At 36.1% G+C, this 23,299-nt stretch overlaps 1 long non-coding RNA gene across 2 annotated transcripts; it reads left to right on the forward strand.

Annotated features, from left to right (window-relative positions):
• The first annotated feature begins 255 nt into the window (after positions 1-255).
• Positions 256-22,823, forward strand: LOC143887433 (uncharacterized). 2 transcript variants are annotated; one of them, XR_013254177.1, is made up of 5 exons: positions 256-346; positions 11,136-11,185; positions 11,345-11,428; positions 22,264-22,422; positions 22,530-22,823. It is a non-coding gene; the product is annotated as an uncharacterized LOC143887433 (long non-coding RNA). The 2 variants fall into 2 exon arrangements; XR_013254176.1 differs by having other exon boundaries at positions 22,264-22,823.
• Positions 22,824-23,299: the final 476 nt, after the last annotated feature.

Here is a 23,299-nt window from a genome sequence, read left to right on the forward strand (position 1 = left end):
TCTCTCATAGGATTTTACCCTTAGGCCCCTTAAAAATTTCTATTCATAAGGTTTTTAATGACCTTACCTAGCCACCCCGATATTTCCATCTCTAATTGAATGTCCCTTCAAGGCTCTCTTTTTACCGCATCTTACCCACTCTCTTTCTTCCACGTCCCCTTCCCAGGCCTCCACCTCACTATCCCATGTCGCCATCTATTTTCAAAAAAAATTTAGGGTTTGGGTTCCCCACTCTCTTTCTTTCCACTTGCCCTAATCAACTTCTGCACAAGCAAGAGAAGAAAATCTGAAATCCTCAATTTTCATAACATTTTCTAAAGCTAAGGCTTGGGCTGGAATTTTCATGGTAATGGATGTTCTCTGCTTTGTTTATTCTATTTGCATTAGGGTTCAGGGTTTAGGATTTTAGGGTTTTGGTGGTATTTTACTAATTTGTTCTTACCAATTTATTGAAAGTTATTACTTTTTAGTTTGATTGTGGGTTTTGAATCCATTTATCATATTGCTGAATCAGTGTTCTTTTGGCTGAAATTGTTTGGTGCTGAAAATAAATTGGGATTTTTTGTCTTGGGCTTTTGTGATTGATTTTTTATAATGTGTTTTTAAAAAAAAATTGGAGATTAGGTGAGAATGAGTAAAGAAAGGCTGTTTCGTCCAGAGTTTGAAAAATAAAAAGATTTATGAAATTTCCCATTTGTTTGAGAAACTAAAAATGACAAATTGAACCAACTTTTAATAATAGGACCTTCAGTTTATTATAATATCCCTCCAAATTAACCATAATCTTATCATTTATTTCTAAATCGTGGAAACAAAAATTTCTTGATACCCTGTTTGGATTTTTTTCCCTTTCCACAATTTAGAGGAAAAATGACGTGATTATGCTTAATTTAGAGGGATATTGTCATAACTAAAAAAGAAAGGAAATTTAGGAATAATCTCTCTTTCTAAACTTTTCAACAATTTTTTTATAATTCCAATCATGGTCTATGTTTTAACAATTTCTAACAATTTGTCAAAACAACTACCAATGACATTATTAAAACAATCTAAAGCTTATTATGTTTTCCCAATGGCCTTATTTGGATTGGAAAAAAAAACATCTTACGTAGAAATATTTTTGTTCGGAATATTTTTTTTCTCAAAGATTTATAGGGAATGATATGATTATGGTTTATTTAGAGAGCTAATATCATAAATTAAAGCTCCCTCAGTAATCATGAGATAGGGCTGGCTCAAGTCATCCTTTTTTCTCTGTGTAAAAGAGTAAGAAAATTTAGAATAATTTCACTTTCTATACTTTCAATCATTTTTTTTAAATCCAAATAGGGTCATGTTTTTTTACAATTTCTAGGAATTTATCAAAACAAATGCCTTCTTTATTTTATGTTTCAGATTTCATGCCTTTTCCTATGCCTTATTATTGGTTGCATTTATTTTCTTACCCAACACGGAGATGGGCAAGACTCAAAAGGGTTGCATCAATGGGTTCTTCAGAGAGAGATTTTGATGAAAACATTCAAAAAAATGTTGAAGAAGTGAAAGCACTTTGAAGTTGTGGAAATAGAAATGTCAAATGATAGATAAAACCTGTGTGTGTGTGTGTTTGTTTGTTTTTTTTTTTTTTTTTTAAGGTCGGTGCTACAAGGAGTTGACCATGATGCGAGGAGAGTTAATATAATTTTGTTCTTTCTATTTCCAAGGAATTTGAAGTACTATAACATCTAATTGCTATAAGATGTTCCTTTATATTAATCATTGAATTTCATTTTAATTTTTCCTTTTTTTTTTACTAGGGTTCATGGGTTAAGGATATGTATAGGGATCTTTTGCTGTAGGAGCAAGATTGAAAGAAACCCCATTTGGGGTTTGATTGGAGACGAGAATTTCTAAAAAAAAAAAAGCTGATTTTTATGGGTTATTGACAAAACTATAGAGGTTACTAAAGCAAATTTTACTTCTCTCCCACCATATGTTGTAATTAAACCCTTTGATACACAAGAAGGATCTAAATATGGTCATTGTTCTTTGTGACTGACTGAACAAAATACAACTTATTGAGGATGGATTGAATGTTTTCTTAGCAAAATGATGTTATGTGATACTCGATTAGATTCTCATAATTATTCAAGCTTTGCAATTAGAATGAATGCCAACCCGTGATTTCTAAAGACATCCACTAGACAAACATTCCCTGCAATTTCCATTTCCTATCCAGACCCCTTCTATGTTATATTTGTAGTTGTGCAAGTGTGAAATCTTTATTTCCAGTTGTGAAATCTCCGACATGCCGAATTTTTTTATGTGTATAACATATTAGAAAGTAGGGATTTGCTAGGGGCCATCGCAGAAGGCATTTTGCAGATGGTCTGTTGCATGAGACAGCAGCCACTTTTCAACAGATTTTGACTTTATTCATGAGGTGGTTGTTCTCTCATGCATCAAACCGTCCGTGAAATGCCTTCTGTGATGGTCCCTAGAAAATCCCTAGAAAATATACAAACATTCCCTGCAATTTTCATTTCCTCTCAAGAAACAGTAACTCTTATATGTTAGTGGCAGTTACAAAATCTCTGACATTTTGGTTTTGTTATATATGTAACATATTGGAAAGAACACAACAAAAACATGGGAGGCTGAAATATAATTCCATTTTCATGGCCATTATTTATTTTTCCTTTATACGAATTATCACTCCTCCCATGTTTTGAGTAACAGCAGCATTTATCTTCTTGATTTTGTTTTTGTTATATATGTAACATATTGGAAAGTACACAACACAAACATGGGAGGTTGAAGTATCACTCCTCCCATGTTTTAAGCAACACATGCATTTATCTTCTTAACTAATATTGGTTTTTTTCACTAAAACAAGCTTAAATCATATTTTCAAGTCAGCAGACTTGTGGATTATTTTACTAACTTCGATGACTTAAATTTATGTTTATTTCCAGGATTTAATGTGCATTTTTCCATTTGATATCTTTTTTTATATTTTATAGTTTTAACACATTCTTTGATGAAACATTTCTCTTTTTTGTTGCCTGTGCATCAACCACATTTGTTTACAGCTTTTATGTTTAAGATTGATAAACTCTTACAATCTATTTTTTCATTTACAACTTTCATGTTTAGGTCTGAAAATCTCATGATTTACAAGGAGTAGTGACTGAAATCAAGATCAAAAAACTTTTAAACGAGGAAAGAGTTCTGTAAGCCCAAGGGTTCCCCATGGGTTCAGTCAATCACCTTGTTTTGATGATTAACAAATACAAATTGATTAGTCGTTTATGGACTGATCAGTTGCCTTGAGTGTTGTGTCTTAGACAGGAACTTGACATGCTTGACATGTCATATTGCCATTACACAATGCAACACAACACATGCTTGAGGATCAACATGCAAAGGAGCTTGAACACATTGGTGGCATCATCCTTGGAAGATGTTAAAGCAAGGAGCTCAAGTGAAGATCCCACAAGCAATCCAAGAACCACATTGAAGATCAAATGAAGATTGGCTCAAGAGTTCATTCAAGAGAGTGTTCAAAAGGGTAGTATGTATCACCTTTCTCTCTTGTGTTTTCTCTTGATCAAGGCACATCTTAAAACCCTTAAAAATATGTTTTTCAAAGAGACTAAGACACCCTTTAAGGACTTAAATGAATAAGTGAATGGCCATGGTGGTGTACCAACATGTTGGGACCCATATGGCATTCAACACAAGAATGAACAAAACAGAGTTCCGAAGCAACAACCTGGACCAGCAACTAAATCCTATCAAACCTTATTTAAAACATTTTCAAATATTTTTGAAAATATTTTTAACAGATAGCTCTCATTTTTCTCATATCCGTAGAGTATAGAAACGTCAAAATCCGACGAGAAATGAGGGAGATATGAATTTTACAAGTTCGACACTGTTTGCTGGAAACCAGTCTCGGAACTCCGAGAATTATTCTCGGAGCTCCGAGCTCGGAACTCCGAGAACATTCTCGGAGCTCCGAGAAATGCACCAGATTCTAAATTTAAAGGCTCTGTTTGAATTCTCGGAACTCCGAGATTTGCTCGGAACTCCGAGAATTTCGCTCGGAACTCCGAGAATTTTTCTCGGAACTCCGAGAAATGTTTTTCTTCAAAAAAATATAGCCGTTGGGGTGCAACGGCTAGTTAATTTTTTGACCCAGTTTTGACTGTTTTACCCCCTAAACGGTCACATGGAGTTGGGACTTTATATATACCCATTCAAGGGTCCAAAACACTAGAGGAACATTGTCCAACTTCAACAAACCATAGAAAATCATTTGTGAACTATTTTTGGTTAAATTCTCTCACCAACCAAACTCTTTGTGCCTTGATTTGAGAAAATCTTTTGAGATTGGTTTAGGCTTAAACTTGTTTATTCTTGAGAGCATCTTTGGAGCTTCAACTTGCATTGTAGCCTACATAGAGGCAAAGCTTTTATCTTCTTCTTTATTCTATCGGTGGCAAGGGCATCCGTGTTTAATTCCCTTGGGAGAAAGCGCTTAGAACTCGGCGGAGAAGGAGAGTCATTGTAAAGGTGGAAGGGCATCCTTATCTAATTCCCTTGGAGTGTAAAAGCCTCGGAGCCGGGCGTCGTGGAGGTCTCAATAGTGGAAATCCTCAAGTGCGACCTTGAGTAGAGTGGAGTAGGCCGTTTGCCGAACCACTATAAATCTTTGTGTCACTTGTGTTGGTATTTCTCTATCTTTCTCTCCCTCTCACTTTCTTATTTATTTGTGCTTGCATTCTTACATATTTGGAATTGAGTGAGTAGTTAGCATTTTGGTTTTGATTGAATATTGGTACCTTGCTAACTAGGCTATAAATCACCTAATTAAGTTTGCTAATCAACAAGGGTTTTTGAACTTATATTAATTTGTAATATTGTTTAAGTTCAACTATTTCAAACTTAATTAAACAAGGGATAAGTCTTGGGTGAAATTTTAGTAAAAGTTTTCAAAAGGTAAAAGTTTTATAAACATCCTATTCACCCCCCCTCTAGGTTGCCAAACCAAGTCACTACTTGGATTTCAATTGGTATCAGAGCTTGGGCTCTTGATTAAGACCCTAACCGGTTAAGAGTTGAACGATCTTTTTTTTGGCAACTTAAAAGATGGGATCTAGACTACCTATTTTGGATGGTTCGGATTATGGATCATGGTTGATCCATATGAAGACATACTTAAAAGGTCTAGATAAAGATATGGTAAAGATAATTGAAAATGGATTTATTTTAAATGCTAAATCTAAAGGATTAAATGAATATAATAAAAAATTATCTTTATTAAATACGAAAGCCCTAATTGCAACATGTTGTGCATTACCACCACACATTTATGAGAAGGTATCCTCATGTACTAATGCTAAAGAGATTTTAAACAAACTTGAAAAATCTTGTCAAAGTGAAATCCTATGCTTAAGTGGAATAATTGAGAAATCTAATGAAAATGCTTTGGAAAATATTGATTTCACATTTGAAGAACTACATTGTGCTTTTCAAGATTTGAATAAGAAACTTGAGGATCAACTAACTAAGAATTCAAACTTGAAAAATAATTTAGCTAGTATTCACAAGGAGTTTAGGTCACTAGAAATAGACCATGCACATCTTAGTGAAGAGAATGAAATGTTTGAAAATAATTTTATCGAACTAAGTGAAACCATTAAATCACTAAGAGAAGAAAATGAACTCCTTAAAGAAGAAGAAGATAAAATCAAGAATTCCTCATCTCTTGAAACAAATAACTTCAAAATGGAAATCAATGATTTGAAAATCAAGAATGAGAAACTTGAGTTGGAAAATTACAAACTACAAGAAAGTGTAAAACATAATTGCCATCATGACCATTCTTGTAGATCATCATGTTCATCCCGTCCATCTACCTACTCATATATGTCTTGTGATTTTTGTGGTAGATTTGGACATTACAAATCTAAATGTATGTTTAGATTTGTAAAAAGCAGTAAGTTTGTTTGGGTTAAAAAGGACTTATCACCTAGAGCAAACTTGCTTGGAACCAAGATGGTTTGGGTTCCAAAATCCCCTACTTGAATCACATCATATGATTAGTAGATTTAGGGGTAATGAGCTTAAAATGAAATATCTTTTGATAGATTTGTTTGTGTAGATACCATGTACTTATTCTTGTTTGATTCTCATGTATCTATATGTTCTACTCTAAGTGCACACACTATGATTTAGATCTTATTGCACTTAGTATTCATCCACATTCATGCCACCATAGAATTTAATGTGAAAACCATAATTTGATCCTAATAGAATATACAACCACATCACTTGCCCATGTGTTCAAATTAAATCTACAAGTATATCCTGAGCATTTGAACCCATATTGGTAGTTGCTAGTAATTACATTAAATGATCACATCTTTCTAGCAAAACCAAAGGAAACCCATAGGTTTAAGACTTGAACCTAAATGGTTTTAAAATCCTTGGTCTCTTCCCAAAATTCATAAAATGATATAATTTGTAAGGAAGTTGAAAATATGCCTAGATTCAATGTATCACTTGAAATGAAAATATCATAGGAATCTAGAATCATATTTGGGCATTTACTCACTTGAGTAAAATTAAAATTCACTATGGTGATTGTGTACACTAGATTATGATGGGAACATATATCTCCCACACATCTTGGTTTTCAATGGGCTTATGCACTATGTGCTTAATGCCTTATCTTTACATTTGTGGTATGTGAATGTAGGAAGAAGATGTTTGGACCATGTACCTTATGTATCATGATCATTGTGTCCAAACATGGTAGACTATCCATGGAAGCTTTGATATAGATCATATCTTCCTCATGATTACCCATAGTGGTATACTCTCACTCATGAGCCATGGATGTCTCTCTTAGACATGGTTCTTTAATGTCCATTCTTCTATGTCTAAGTTCTATAGAATCAAGTCAAATTGGAATTCTTATATATATATATATTCTATAGATATCACCCCTTGGTTGATTATATCTACATGTATGAGATGTCAAACTTTAACTTAAAAGTCACTCAATTGGTGCCCTTAGCCTTCTTAGATTCTAAGAGGGAGATGGTACACTCACCGTAATTAAAATATTTAACAAATTGGCATTGTGCCTACCTCTCAAACATGAATAGGTATACATTTACATGTGATCTCCCTGGCTAGTTATATATGTTGCATACTTAGGGAAGTAAAACTTAAATTTGAAAAATATTATATCACATTTAGGGGGAGCATGAGCCAAAGATTGAACATCTTTTGTGCTATGCTTGTTTATCATGATGAGCTAGACTATGACTATCATTTTATCATGATAAACCGACACTTGGAGAGTAAAGTGTCTTCGTAGCCCAAGGGTTGATCTAAAATCATTCATTTGAAGATCCTTAGAGTCTATGTTAGGACTACACTTTGGATTCATGCATTGCATGACTCTCTTTCAAAGGGGGAGCTTAAAGGTCAAGATTTGTCCTTAGTGGCTTATCATATGATACTCAATGTATATATCATTTGGATTATGATAAGTACACCCATTAGGAGCCATGATTGCTCCATATGTGGTTAGTTCGGGCTTGTCTTATGCTCCTAAATTGGTATCATCTAGCATGTGACTGTTTTAAGACAAAAAGCCCATAGCCTAGGACTTAAAGTCATATCTTTTAGGCTTTTAGACTTATCTTGGATGATCTAGATTGGTATCATCTATTCCAAGAATAAGTTTTGATGGCCAAGCATTCAATTGTCATATCTTTGGCCTATTGTGTAATGTCATACCTTGTTTTTATATAAGGCAAATGACAAATACAAAGGGGAGAGATTACCTTTGCTATATTCATGTTTAAAATGACTATAATGACTTGCTTATATAGTTCATTTTTTCATTCCCCACCTATACGTGCTTATATGTTCATACTTTAACAAAAAAAAAAAAACAAAAAAAAAACAAAAAAAGGGCTTAAATGTTCATCTTTTTGAATTTGTGCTCAATCTTGAATATCTTTCTTGTTTCCCATTCATAGGAGAAAATTATACTTTGTAATCTTAATCTCTATGAATTTGATTGCTTATCATGTGTACTTTCACTTGAAAATTTGTATTTTCATGATAAGTTTCACTGTCATGCCATATATCCTAATAGTTAGCCATATTAGGATCAAATGTCCATTTCTATGCATGACAATTTAAGAATATATTTTTAACTTGAAATATATATATTCTTGCTTATCATGATGAGTCTATACTTACACATCACCTCATGATAAGATTCTAATAGGAATTTTAAAAACAAAAGGGGGCTTATCATGCTAAGTCTAAAACTTGCTTAATTTCTTTCATGATAAGTAAAATATAAGCTTTAACTTGCTAATCTATTACTATATTTTGGGTCATAGGGTAGATTTATATTGGAATTATATATATACTAAGATATACCCTAAAAAGTTGTGCTAAATTTGGAATGTCTCTTTGTTTTTCCAACATAGGCTTGATTTGTTTTGTGTCATTCCTTTCCTATGTTGATTATCTCTTATCATGCCATATATACATTAATTTAATTGGTAAATCATGACAAGAAACTAGGGGGAGCATCATATTCTCATTGTATATCTTGATGCTTTATGTATTTTGCTTAAGTGCTTAATTCTTCCTTTTTGCTTATGCCAAAAGGGGGAGAATTTGTATAATTGATTAGATCCATTATCATATGCATTCTTGTATTATACCTTGTTGAATATATCTCATGCATATGTTGAGGGGGAGTAGTCATGATTAAATTGTCCATCTAATCCTCATAAGAGGTTCCTCCCACCTATCTAATCAATTTGGTTTGTCATCATCAAAAAGGGGGAGATTGTAAGCCCAAGGGTTCCCCATGGGTTCAGTCAATCACCTTGTTTTGATGATTAACAAATACAAATTGATTAGTCGTTTATGGACTGATCAGTTGCCTTGAGTGTTGTGTCTTAGACAGGAACTTGACATGCTTGACATGTCATATTGCCATTACACAATGCAACACAACACATGCTTGAGGATCAACATGCAAAGGAGCTTGAACACATTGGTGGCATCATCCTTGGAAGATGTTAAAGCAAGGAGCTCAAGTGAAGATCCCACAAGCAATCCAAGAACCACATTGAAGATCAAATGAAGATTGGCTCAAGAGTTCATTCAAGAGAGTGTTCAAAAGGGTAGTATGTATCACCTTTCTCTCTTGTGTTTTCTCTTGATCAAGGCACATCTTAAAACCCTTAAAAATATGTTTTTCAAAGAGACTAACACACCCTTTAAGGACTTAAATGGATAAGTGAATGGCCATGGTGGTGTACCAACATGTTGGGACCCATATGGCATTCAACACAAGAATGAACAAAACAGAGTTCCGAAGCAACAACCTGGACCAGCAACTAAATCCTATCAAAACTTATTTAAAACATTTTCAAATATTTTTGAAAATATTTTTAACAGATAGCTCTCATTTTTCTCATATCCGTAGAGTATAGAAACGTCAAAATCCGACGAGAAATGAGGGAGATATGAATTTTACAAGTTCGACACTGTTTGCTGGAAACCAGTCTCGGAACTCCGAGAATTATTCTCGGAGCTCCGAGCTCGGAACTCCGAGAACATTCTCGGAGCTCCGAGAAATGCACCAGATTCTAAATTTAAAGGCTCTGTTTGAATTCTCGGAACTCCGAGATTTGCTCGGAACTCCGAGAATTTCGCTCGGAACTCCGAGAATTTTTCTCGGAACTCCGAGAAATGTTTTTCTTCAAAAAAATATAGCCGTTGGGGTGCAACGGCTAGTTAATTTTTTGACCCAGTTTTGACTGTTTTACCCCCCAAACGGTCACATGGAGTTGGGACTTTATATATACCCATTCAAGGGTCCAAAACACTAGAGGAACATTGTCCAACTTCAACAAACCATAGAAAATCATTTGTGAACTATTTTTGGTTAAATTCTCTCACCAACCAAACTCTTTGTGCCTTGATTTGAGAAAATCTTTTGAGATTGGTTTAGGCTTAAACTTGTTTATTCTTGAGAGCATCTTTGGAGCTTCAACTTGCATTGTAGCCTACATAGAGGCAAAGCTTTTATCTTCTTATTTATTCTATCGGTGGCAAGGGCATCCGTGTTTAATTCCCTTGGGAGAAAGCGCTTAGAACTCGGCGGAGAAGGAGAGTCATTGTAAAGGTGGAAGGGCATCCTTATCTAATTCCCTTGGAGTGTAAAAGCCTCGGAGCCGGGCGTCGTGGAGGTCTCAATAGTGGAAATCCTCAAGTGCGACCTTGAGTAGAGTGGAGTAGGCCGTTTGCCGAACCACTATAAATCTTTGTGTCACTTGTGTTGGTATTTCTCTATCTTTCTCTCCCTCTCACTTTCTTATTTATTTGTGCTTGCATTCTTACATATTTGGAATTGAGTGAGTAGTTAGCATTTTGGTTTTGATTGAATATTGGTACCTTGCTAACTAGGCTATAAATCACCTAATTAAGTTTGCTAATCAACAAGGGTTTTTGAACTTATATTAATTTGTAATATTGTTTAAGTTCAACTATTTCAAACTTAATTAAACAAGGGATAAGTCTTGGGTGAAATTTTAGTAAAAGTTTTCAAAAGGTAAAAGTTTTATAAACATCCTATTCACCCCCCCTCTAGGTTGCCAAACCAAGTCACTACTTGGATTTCAAGTTCCAATAGTTTAACCTTTAGAGTAGCTACTGAAATCAATAGCGGAAGAAATAAACATAATTCTCTAACTAATTTGTTTCCAACTGCATGTTTTAAATCATGATACTCTTCAATGTTTCGGTCCTCTCCTATTAGTTGTAGAACTACCTAATCGTTACATGCTTGAATTCTTAAAATTTGGTTAGTTCCTACTCTTTGCCCATGTTTTTACACTTCTTCGTCGTAACACTTTTACTTGTTTGGACGTCCATTCATCGTACTAACCAATGAAATTCTAGCTTATCTTTTCTTTAACATCGTATGTATGTTAATGGAAGTTCCTAGGTTTATTTATGGAAATCAAATATGTGGGTTGATTTGATCTTCATACTTGGTTTTTAGATTGGTAATTTATCACTGAGGTTTTCTTAATTCACAGAGAATCGTTGTTGGTGATTTCGCTTGAAAAACATTTTGAGGCCTCCTAAGGTACTGTCATAATCTTCTTAATTAATTATAAATCTATAACTCCATTGCATTCCCAATGACATTAACCTAAGAACAGTTTGAAGGGCATTTTTATTGCATCTGTATACTAGATTATGTATTATGCTATTAATTAATTTCATCTTCATGATTGGTTTTTAGGTTGGTTCTTCATTACTAAGGTTTTCTTAATCCATAGAGAGTCACTGTTGGTGTTTCCGCTTAGAAATCATTTTGGTTCCTAAGGTACGGGCATAATCTCATCAATTACTTTTTTATTTATAAACTGCATTGCATTCCCAATGAGAATAACGTGCGAACAACTCCTATGTGATCTGCATTGCAATCCTATATTTTCCTATGGCATTCTCATATTCATATGTAGATCGATTCATCAGGGGTGGAGGTCAAAATCTCCGTATATAGAGGTGTATTGTTATTACTTGATTGTCCCCTTACGATGGACACACAAGATCGTATACGTGATAATATTTGAACTTAATTGGTGTATTGTATTTTATGTATCCTTTACATATTAGTATGTATTACATGATATTTTAAATGTATGTTGTAGATGCTAAATGGAAAATATACATTGCAAAATTGGCTCGCCAGCGTGGAATTAAATATCTGTGTATGAAGAGACTTGGTTGTTTATGTTCACAACTGCCATCAACAAATGACGTCTCCTGTAACTCAACAACCTCTGAACCCGCTAGGAGTAGCACTACCAATTTTGTAACATCTCTTCCTCTTCATAGTAATCAAATCGCAGGTACTAATATTTCGTTAATGCGCATGAAGAGATGTGCTTGGTTAAATTTGCATCTGCCATCAGCAATTGACTTTTCAAGTTATGCATCAACCTCTGAAGCAATTGACTTCTCAAGTTACGCATCAACCTCAGAAGCTATCGGAACTAGAACAGGGCATAATCATACCTCCTCCAGTGACATTGATGGATTTACAGAAACTTGGAATTGTGGTCCCCCAAATACAAGATGCCAAATGTGTGGCGCATTAATGTGGTATCAAGAAAGATCTACTTCTAAGCCTGGTCCTTTGCCGAGATTTTCCATGTGTTGTCAAGATGGTAGGATTCAATTACCATTGTTTCAAGAGACACCCACTTATTTGCAAGAGTTGCATGACGGAAAATATGATAATGACCATACGTGCTTTAGGGTGCTTATCTGCGCTTATAATTCAATGTTTAGCTTTACTTCAATGGGCGGTACTATTGATGACAGCATTGTTGATGGTCGTAGTCCGTATTCTTGTAGGATTTCAGGTTCTAACTACCACAAAATTGGGACATTTTTGCCAAGGCCTAACTGCAAGCCAATGTTCGCACATCTCTATCTATATGCAACCGACGATGAGGCAAAAAAATAGAATGGATGCTATTCATGTTAGCAACAGACGATTTTCCATTGAAGAGAATGTCATTACTGGTTTAAGATAGATGCTTGACAATATTAATCCCTATGTACAAATTTTTAGATATGCAAGGGATTTCTTAGCAAATGATGAGGCCGTCGAGCTACCTATTCGACTTATAGAACAGAGAACACAGGATGCTAGGCAATATAATCTACCAATTGCATCAGAGGTGGCTGCACTAATGATTGGTGATGGATCTGAGGTTATTAAGAATCGTGACATTGTTGTTTGCAACAGTGAAGGATTCCTCCAACGGATAAATGAGTGCCACCCCGCTTATATGCCTTTACTGTATCCTTTGCTATTTCCATATAGAGAGGATGGTTGGAAGATCAATATACCGACTAGGTCAGATCTTACTTCCACCATCCAAAAGCGTGATTCTGTTAGCATGCGAGAGTTTTATGCTTATCGGATTCAATATCGACCTATGGAAGGGAAGACACTTATGAAGTCTGGTCGTGCATTCGAACAATTTGTGGTTGATGCTTATGTTACTATTGAAGAACAAAGATTACTTTGGGTACGAACAAATCAATCACAGGACCGTGCTGATGTCTACCACAGTTTGCAAGATGCTGTGAGAAGTGGTGATCATAATGCTGCAAGCATTGGACAAAGGTTGATTTTTCCATCATCTTTCACCGGTGGTCCTCGATACATGGCGCAGGCTTACCAAGATGCAATGGCAATTTGTCAATGGTATGGCCCTCCAGATTTATTTATAACATTTACTTGCAATTCAAAATGGGAAGAAATCAATTTAGCTCTCCAACTAATTCCCGGCCAGAGGGTTGAAGATAGACCCGACATTGTCGCAAGGGTATTCAATCTAAAGAAAAAACAGCTTATAAGTGACCTTCATAGGAAAAAGATATTCGGAACCGTAGTTGCAGGTACTTATCCTCCTGCTCTCAAACTTCTATGAGTATTTGTATTAAACTTTACTATGTTTATATTTTAATATTACAATTGTTAACCTTATTATTTCTCTGTAACTTATAACTGCAGATATTCATGTTGTGGAATTCCAAAAGAGGGGATTGCCACACGCACATATTTTATTAACACTTGCAAATCAAGATAAGATTGTCACCCAAGCAGAGGTTGATCATTTCATTTCAGCAGAACTTCTTGATAAAGATACGGATCCCCAAGCTTTCCGAATTGTTTCAAAGTCGATGATACATGGTCCTTTCGGACATATAATTCCACACTCACCATTGGTTAGTGGTAAATGCTCTAAGCTATATCCAAAGAAGTTTAATTGTGACACAAAGATTGACGATAATGGATTCGCTTTTTATCGTCAGAGGAATGATGGTCGAAATGCTACAGTTCGTGGACAAGAAGGAGATAACCGATGGGTTGTCCCATATAACCCGCCCTTTTGATCAAGTACAATTCACATATCAATGTTGAGCTATGCGCTAAGACCAAGGTTATTAAGTATTTGTTCAAGTATCTTCATAAATGACCTGATCAAGCTATGGTTGTTCTTGAGCCAAATTCTACAACAAGTGTACAACCCACTGTGAACTTCCTTCAGAATAAGGACGAAGTTAGGGAATACCTAGATTGCAGATACATATCTGCACCAGAGGCCTGTTGGAGAACTTTTGAGTTGGATATATAGGCACAACCTCCATCAGTTGAACGTCTACAATTTCATTTGCCAAATGAATAGTGTCATATTCTCTGATATAGATGACCTCCATCATGTCCTCTCTAGGCCTGGAATTTCTGACACTATGTTTACAGCATGGATGGATGCCAATAATAAATTTCATGAAGCTAGAATGCCGAAATACGTTGAATTCCCAACTGCTTGGGTGTGGAAGCAAAAAGGAAAAAAAAACGGGACTGAAGTAAAAGGGGGAAATGCATTGGTAGATTATACTATGCACATCCATCATCAGGTGAGCGATATTACTTACGAATGCTTCTAAACATTGCGCGTGGCTCTTTAAGTTACGAAGATAATCGGATGGTTAACGGCGTTCTTCACCCAAACTTTAGATCTGCATGCAATTCATTGGGTTTATTGGAAGACGATAATGAATGGCACGAGACACTTGGGAAGGCTTTTGTTTGGGCTTCAGCACATCAACTTTGTCAACTATTTGTATAATTTTGACCTCATGCGAGGTGACAAATCCATTACAATTATGGAACAGTCATTGGAGAGACTTATCAGATGATCTGCAGTTTAGAGCCCGAATTCAGCTAAGAATCCAACTTTATTACCTGAAGATGCCTTGCAAAATGCTGCACTCGAAGAGGTAGAAACCATTCTTATTGTTAGAAGAAGTCTTTCAGATTATCCCTCTATGCCAACGCCTACCTCAACGAAGCAAGAATTTTTAAACAGATGTATTTGGGAAGAATCAAACTATGACAAGGCAGCGGCAACTACTAAATTTTATTGTCTGCATAACGGTCTTGTGGACCCCAATCCCAAGGGAGATGAGGGAGAGCCCCCAGCGGCCTCTAAGATCTCCACATGTGAATGAGAGCTCTACTAAGGAACTCTCGAAAGAGTGCCCCCACAGTATGAGTGGCGATGTATATGAGATACCTCTTGATTCGAGACGAAAGTCTCGAAACCAAAACGTACCTAAAATAACTCAGAGTCGCCATCCATGGATAGGCCATGGAACCAAAACAAATGCTCTGTGCAATGGATAAAATCCAGATATATATAGGGTCCGTGCCTGGTGACGAATGAGGAAGGTCCGGAGAGCACCCCCATCAGCCCGAGTGCAAGCACTCGGTCTCTTATGCCATTTTCATTAACGTTGAAGAGTTTTGGGCGAAAATCATATGAAATGGAAACAGATATCCCCGAGAAAACGTCTACCTAAACGCATGCCCCGAGGATGAAAATAATAAGCACACACAAAATAATTGAAAGAAGTGTCACCTAAGAGTTGCTAGGTTATGAATGCCATGCCTAATTGGTGTCTAAGTTCTGGTGGGTAAACACATGCATACAACATCTAAAGGTATAAGGTCTGTACAGGAAAGTAAGAAAACACAACAAAACATACAACACGACTCGACTCTACACGCGATATGACACGACAAACTCTAGACTCTAATGGTTTTTTTTTGCCCGAATCTTTGGATGGTCTAATGTTCATCCGAAGCTGCCTACGTATCTCCGCCTCTACGAGAATCAAGGCCACGTAGTTATCGCGCCTATTCTAAACTACAATGCCTAACACCTCTAGGACTGCTATCCTAGACTCGATCAACTAGACTCGACTAGTTTTTAAAACTTCTTGTACGATTACTTAAGTTCAAGTGGATTGTAGATTTTAGGACTCCCTATATGTCCTAACTAATGCAAGTTAGCCCTATGCTAATGCAAGTGTTTCCTATATCCTACGTGCACTGGGATGTGTGTCCTAAGGAAAATATTAGGTTATCTAACGCATCATAATCTAGTCATTAGTCAGCGAAGAGTATCGCCAACTGACCGGACATAGACGTAACAGACTCCTAGCTAGGACAGACTCCTAACTCTAAAGCACTCAAGATGTCTAGGACAGACTCCTAACTCTAGAGGAAGATCTTTTTTAAAATGGTTTGCAAAGTTTTGCTTGAAAGCCTTTTGTGTTTTTCAAATGGTTTAAAATGATTTGTTTTTGAATGTTTGACTAGACCTGGGATAAGGATCCCAAGTTGCCTACGTACCCCGTGGAAGAGGATCAAGCCAACATAGTTCAGAACAGCTTTTCCTACTACTCTCCTAATGACTCATGACTTTTTCAAATATTTTGAAGTTTTCATATGTTTTTTATGTTTTATGTTTCTGTTGTGTTTTTATTTTCATATTTTCACCCTTTCAACCAAATGGAACCTATATGACCACACTCCGTAACCCACAGCATGGCGGAGTGTCAACACTAAGGATTGAATCCCTAGAGCTCAAAGGAGAATTCCTATCTAATGGACAGACTCATGTATCATGCAAAGGTTGGACATAATCCTATACTTTGCAGGAGTTGGACAGAATCTCATGACTTGATGAAGGGTTGGACAAAATTCTAGCTCCCTATGATGATAGGACAGACTCCTAAAAGACAGACTCTTAACTAGAGGATGGACTCCTAAACTAGAAAGTAGACTCCTTATCTAAAGACTGACTCTCTAACTAAGGACAGGCTCCTATGCTAATGGACTGACTCCTAAACTCTACACTTTGAGAGGGGGATGCTATCTAGACAAAGCATGTATTCTGAAAAAAGGGAAAACAAATAAGGATGCTTGTGAGACTGGGCAAGTCTCCTAAAAGAGAGGACAACTATGACCAATGAAACAAAGCATATCTCCTATAGGAAGAACAACTAACTCCAATGAGACACTGAATGTCTCCTATGGAGGGCTCCAAGTAACCTTATCATTGCCCCTGCAATGATAAAATAGGAATATGGCAACTAACAGACCAAGTTGATCTTCAACTAGAAAGGCGTGCAACTTGTGAGACTTGGATAGTCTTCTAAAGGGTTGAGTAACTAATGAGACAAAACCTGTCTCCAAAGGGTATGACTTTTCTACATGAGACATAAATTGTCTCCTAAAAGGGTGGGCTCTAGATGACTCTTTCATTGCCCTCGCAATAAAGAGAACTAATGGTTTCAAGGTTCTTGCCTAAAAGACTGGGCTAGTCTTTTAACAAAAAGAAGGGAGAGCTACTTGGACCAAGCCAGTCCCCTAAGGATGGGCTTGGGTTAACGCCTTTGTAAGCCCAATGGTTTCCACCTTGGCATTCCCATCTTATTTTGATGATTCCAATACACAAGTGATTAATGATCACTAATGTGCTTGATTATCTAAGTTGTAGATCACATTGGTGCTAAGACAACATTGCTTAGATTGAGGCCACGAAGATCTCATTGGATCATGAAGGCCAAAGACATCGAAGTCCAAGACGAATGAAGACTTGAAGAATCGCATTGAAGATCGAAGTCAATTTAGATTGTAAAAGATCCAATCTTAATTTAGATTTTAAAAGGCATAATTAAGTTAATCACACACACCCTAAATGTATAAGAGATTGACCTTGTGGTGTTCCAACAATGTGGAACCCTCATAACAATCCTAACTTGATGTAAAGTTGGAAGCCCAAAAAATAAGAAGTGAAAATCTGCTTGACATAGGCTTCTCGAAACTCCGAGAGAATTCTCGGAGCTCCGAGCTCGGAACTCCGAGAGATTCCTCGGAGCTCCGAGAAATGGTCCAGTAACATTTTTCTCACTTCTGTTTGTATTCCCGGAACTCCGAGATTTTTTCTCGGAACTCCGAGAAATATTCTCGGAACTCCGAGAACACTATAACGGTCGGATTTTTAGCCGTTGGGAATTTTCCAGGAATTACCACAATGCCACTGAACGGTTATATTTTGGTTTTCCTATATATATGGGCTTTCTAAACTTCAAGACCATCAATCCTAACACTCTTAAACTCCATTTGAACATCCAAAGAGTGAATCAAACTTGATTATGCCTCTCATCCTCTAAAGATTAGGATTTGGATCATAGGCTCAATTTGTACATCTTCTACAATTCTTGTAAACCCTTGTGGGGGATTTTTTGTTCTTTCTTTCTTACTCAAAAAACTTGTATTGGGCGAGTGTTCGGAGAAGCGTAGCTCACTCTCCGTGGTGAAGATTGCCACCAAGGTTAAAGGTAATCGGAATTGTAATCGGCACCGATCTTCGCCGAAGTTAAGAAGATCACATAGTGAAGTCATGAATGGGTTTGGTTGGTGGAGTGGAGTAGGCCTCGCGTTTTGAGGACTGAACCACTTTAAATCTCGGGTGCACTCTCTCTTGAACTCTTGCTCTTTATTTTGCATTGCACCTTTAGATTTAACTTGTGTGCTTGAATTTCATTGTTGATCTCTTAATTTCCAAATTGGGTTTGAGTTTTTAAAAGGATTAAAACTTGCTAGAAACCTAATTAATATTCACTCATCATAGTTGTCGTACTCGGGACCACCCTTGGAATTTCAGCCTTCATCGCCCTCTTCAATGGGGGAAGGATTCTATCTAAAGGTATATAACTAAAAGACTAGGAAACTTCTAAAAGCGAAGGGGAAAGGGGAGAAATGCTATATGAACTAAGCAAGTCCCCTAAATAATGGGCTTGGGCTAACGTCTTTATCGCTCTTGCAATGAATAAGAGTAAACTAAAAAAAACTAGATGAATCTCTAAAGAAAAAATACCTCTCAATCTTATTTGCTCCTATAAAATTCTTTACAAATAATATTAAAACTCTTAGCAGAAATACATATTGTCAGACATGTAACAGGTTATTTAAAATTGTATCTACTCATGAATTGATTATTTGTAAACCATTCAATGATCTTTCATAACAAGTAGCATTCAACAAGTCACCCAGCATCACCACAAACCATACCTGTTCACACCATGTCTGCTGATAAACTATTGAATGAACAAAACATGGCAGAGATATTTTCACCTGATTACTCACAACACTTTACAGGTTATATCCTTTCATGCAGTGATTACTAAAACCATTTAATAATCATTTATGCCTAAAAAAATCCAAAGTATCCTCAGATTGTATCTATTCCCTTAAGATATACTAATAAACTATCAACTATGCACCCATGACACAAGATATCTTTCAAATCACTTTGCATCTCATCATGAATAATATGATGATATTCTCTATGTCAGTGTAATCATCATTTTTTTACAAGCACCATAACATAAAAGCATGACAGATAAGCCCTATACCCTTATATGAGCCAACTGACATTATTTTACATATGCTCACAAAAATCAAACCAAATAATCGTGCACCATGAACAACTAGATACTACCTCTCATACATCAACAGAAAGTTAAGCTATCAACCATAAAAATGTATTTAGCTTCATATCATTTCTTATATATCAACCAACATGCATCATACTATAGCAGATACACATCAAAACATAATCCATTAGATATTTATGTATATCAATTAATAAGTGAACTAATAAACTGCATAAACATCAAAACATGTTCTACTGAATGTCATTTGTGTTGGTCAGGGCAGTATCTCTCCCAAAGTATGAAGGTCACCTGTTCAGCCAAAGGAAAATGACACCTCTACGACCATACTTACATCCATACATACTTCAACAAACTAAACTCTAGACAAACATAGGAAAGTAGGCAATCTAAACCATTTGACATTAAGCACCTGAAACTAAAATAGTTACCCGCATATAACAAGTGAAACCCCCCCTTTCAAGGCTAGCCAAATATCCCATAACATTTCAAAATATTACTCCTAACCATCAACACACTCAATTGGACAATCTAAAGCAATAGAGAACGGTAGCTGATGTGAAAAAACAGGGTTACAGAGGCCGGAGATTGATCGGAACCCTACCAGAATTCAGCCGGAGAAGATAATCAAGAAGATTAGGGTTTGTATTTAGGTTTTTTTTCTCTTTCTCCCTCTTGCTCGCTGTTTTTTGTTGGAATGAAAATGAGAGCCTCCTCCCCTTTAAAAGCTCTAGTCGATGGTATTTATAGGGAGGAATGGATATATTTTACCTCCTTTATGTTTCTTAGACAGCCCCTCTTAGCACTTGTACACCACCTCTTTTATGGGAAATGATAAACATGCACCCCTCTTTGCATTGCTTGGACAGCCCTTACCTAGTGTGTTTTGCTCATTTTCCATTGTAAAAGGGTGGTCATGGTAAAAAAGGATAAGGGTAGTATTTAGGTCTTTACAGCTTTTGCACATGGGAACATGCATAGGTACACCCTATCCTCACTAATTCACCCCTCTTTTCATGTATTTAGGCCCCTTTTCTTCTACTCTGGAGAGCCCCTATTTAAACCATTTCACTCCCCTTTCTATATTATACAACACTACACTACCAACTAAACTCAATTTATTTACCAATTTTCATCTGATTTTCCTGAAATTTTGTGGACACCTTATTAGGGTTCTAAACTATGCTAAGGTAAACATCGGGACACTAATACACTCATTTAATGGGATATTCATTCACACACACACACCTATTTAGGGTTCGGTCAAAATGAGGTGTCTACAGGTCTAAATTCAGAGCAATTACTAATATTTAACATTATTATGGACTCATGTGCTAATAAGCTAGGCTGGTTTTACTTTGTATACGGTAGCGGAGGTACTGGAAAGACCTATTTATGGAATACTCAGGTAAATAAATTTCAAAGCGATGGAAGATTAGTTTTGAGTATTGCATCATCTTGTATTTCAGCGTTGTTATTGCCAAGGGGTCGTACTACTCATTCACGTTTCAAACTTCCGCTCAACATACGTGAAACTACCACATACACTATTAAACAACGATCGGAATTAGCAAGTCTGACAAAAAAAGTTGATCTCATTATTTGGGATGAGGCACCAATGATACATCAATATGCCATTGAAGCTGTTGACCGCACATTGAAGGATTTATTAAAAACTCCTGATGCGCCATGTCAAATTTTCGGAGGAAAAACTTTTGTTCTTGGTGGTGATTTCCGACAGGTACTTCCTGTTGTCCGTCGGTTCTTGCTTCCAAAGGTCCTATCTATGGAAGCATTGTCGATTACTACATCTAACAACAAACATGCGTGTATTGCAACAAGGATTATCATCTGCATATCGTAATGAGGTCTCTGAATTTGCACAATGGCTTCTTGATGTTGGAAATTGAACTTTGCCAGCAATCTCGATTCACACTCATGGTGAAGCTGAATGGATAAAAATTCCAGATGATATGCTCATATTTGATAACGATATTGGAGTAGCACAATTAATTTCAGAGATCTACCCAAATTTTACATCTCATTTGTACGATGATAGTTACTTTGACCAACGACCTATTTTAGCCCCAAAGCATGTTGATGTGGATTGCACTAATACTTTAATATTGAAAATGTTGCCCGGTGATGGTTGAACGTACTGCAGTGTTGATTCTGCGATTGATAATGAAAGTCATGCCTCATCTTCTGATTTCATGACTATAGCTGAGTATTTACATTCCTTAAATTTTCTGGGAATTCCTAGGCATTGTTTGGAGTTAAAGGTCGGTGTTCCTATGATGTTATTACGCAACCTAAATGCATCTATTGGTCTTTGTAATGGAACACGATTAACTATACTCAGCTTAGACCAACGTACAATTCAAGCAAGAATTATTACAGGGGCTAACAAAGGTGACATTTATTGCATTCCGAGAATTATTATGTCCACATCACCTGATGAATTTCCATTCACATTTAGAAGGAGACAATTTCCTTTAAAAGTTGCTTTTGGAATAACAATAAATAAAAGCCAGGGCTAGACTTTGTCAAAGGTTGGGATATACTTGCCAAACCCTGTTTTTAGCCATGGACAACTTTATGTAGCTTTATCACGCGTCACTTCTCTATCTGGTGTTCAAGTTTTACTTGGAAGTAAATCACACCCAAAGTGAGGATACACACGAAATGTTGTTTTTAAAGAGGTTTTACAATGCCTTTAACATATGGTATGAATAATGATCCAACTATATCTCTATTTCTATACACTTCCATGATATTTTTCCTTTGCTATATATAAATAATTTAATTGTTATTTTGTCTTTTTGGCAGGATGGAAAGTGTTGTTCATATCCATTGTTCGGCTCTATAAAACCCAATCAACCCACCTGGAATATTAAGTGTCGTGTGAAGCATGTCTATGATATTTTCAATTTTGAAAGTCCTCACAGCAAGGGCTAGCTTATCAAAATAGTTTTAACCGACGAAAGGGTGCGATTCAATTCCACAACAATTATTCTTTCTTTTTTGTAATTTTAATTAAGCACAATGAATTTATTTACTTTGGTTCACACTAAGAATCTTCTTAATGCTATCAGTAGGAGGACATCCTACTACTACTTTTTGATGATGAGATTGCGAGATACACAGATGTGTTAAAGGAAGGCAGTTGTTACATTATTAATAATGTCATTGTTAAACATAATATTCAAACATGCCAGAGGTGTGTCAGAGCGAATCTTTACTACTGTCGTTTCATTTCTCGGAGACACAATGCTCACCGTTTGTAAATTTTCTTCCTTAAAAGAGGTGTGTCAAAGCGAATCTTCCATGACAGGCTTAATTGGTATGTATTAAGATTTGTATTTATATCAAGTTAAAAGTTTCAATTCCTCATTGATCCAAAAATATCCTTTCCTATGTGCTTTTATGCAATGTACACAAAATTATTTATTATGACTAACTTACACTTATTTATTAAAAACATTCTCGTTGTTTTTGTTTACGTCTCTAAAATTCAACCCATTAAGACAAAATACGGTTTCACTACCAAGAAAGACCAACCACTATTTCAACAAATGTCAACCACTAAATAAAAATTTAACCAGTATTTCAACCAATAAAATAAAATTCAACCACTATTTCAACATATTTCAACTTCTATAACAAATTTCAACCACTAATTCCAAAATTAAACTCAATCTCCACAGACAAAACCCCGCTCTGTTTGGTTGCCGGGTTTTTTTTGGTTCCTGGGATTTATGTGGGAGAAAAAAAATCCGAGGAGATTGGTGGGAAAAAAAAAGTCCTAGAAGTATCCTGGTAAAATAAAAATCCCATGTTTGGTTGACAGGATTATGGTGGGAAA

The sequence above is a fragment of the Tasmannia lanceolata genome, unplaced genomic scaffold (genome assembly GCF_043159265.1).
Source record: "Tasmannia lanceolata isolate RefF3 unplaced genomic scaffold, GAP_Taslan_0.1 ptg000012l, whole genome shotgun sequence".
Taxonomy (NCBI): domain Eukaryota; kingdom Viridiplantae; phylum Streptophyta; class Magnoliopsida; order Canellales; family Winteraceae; genus Tasmannia; species Tasmannia lanceolata.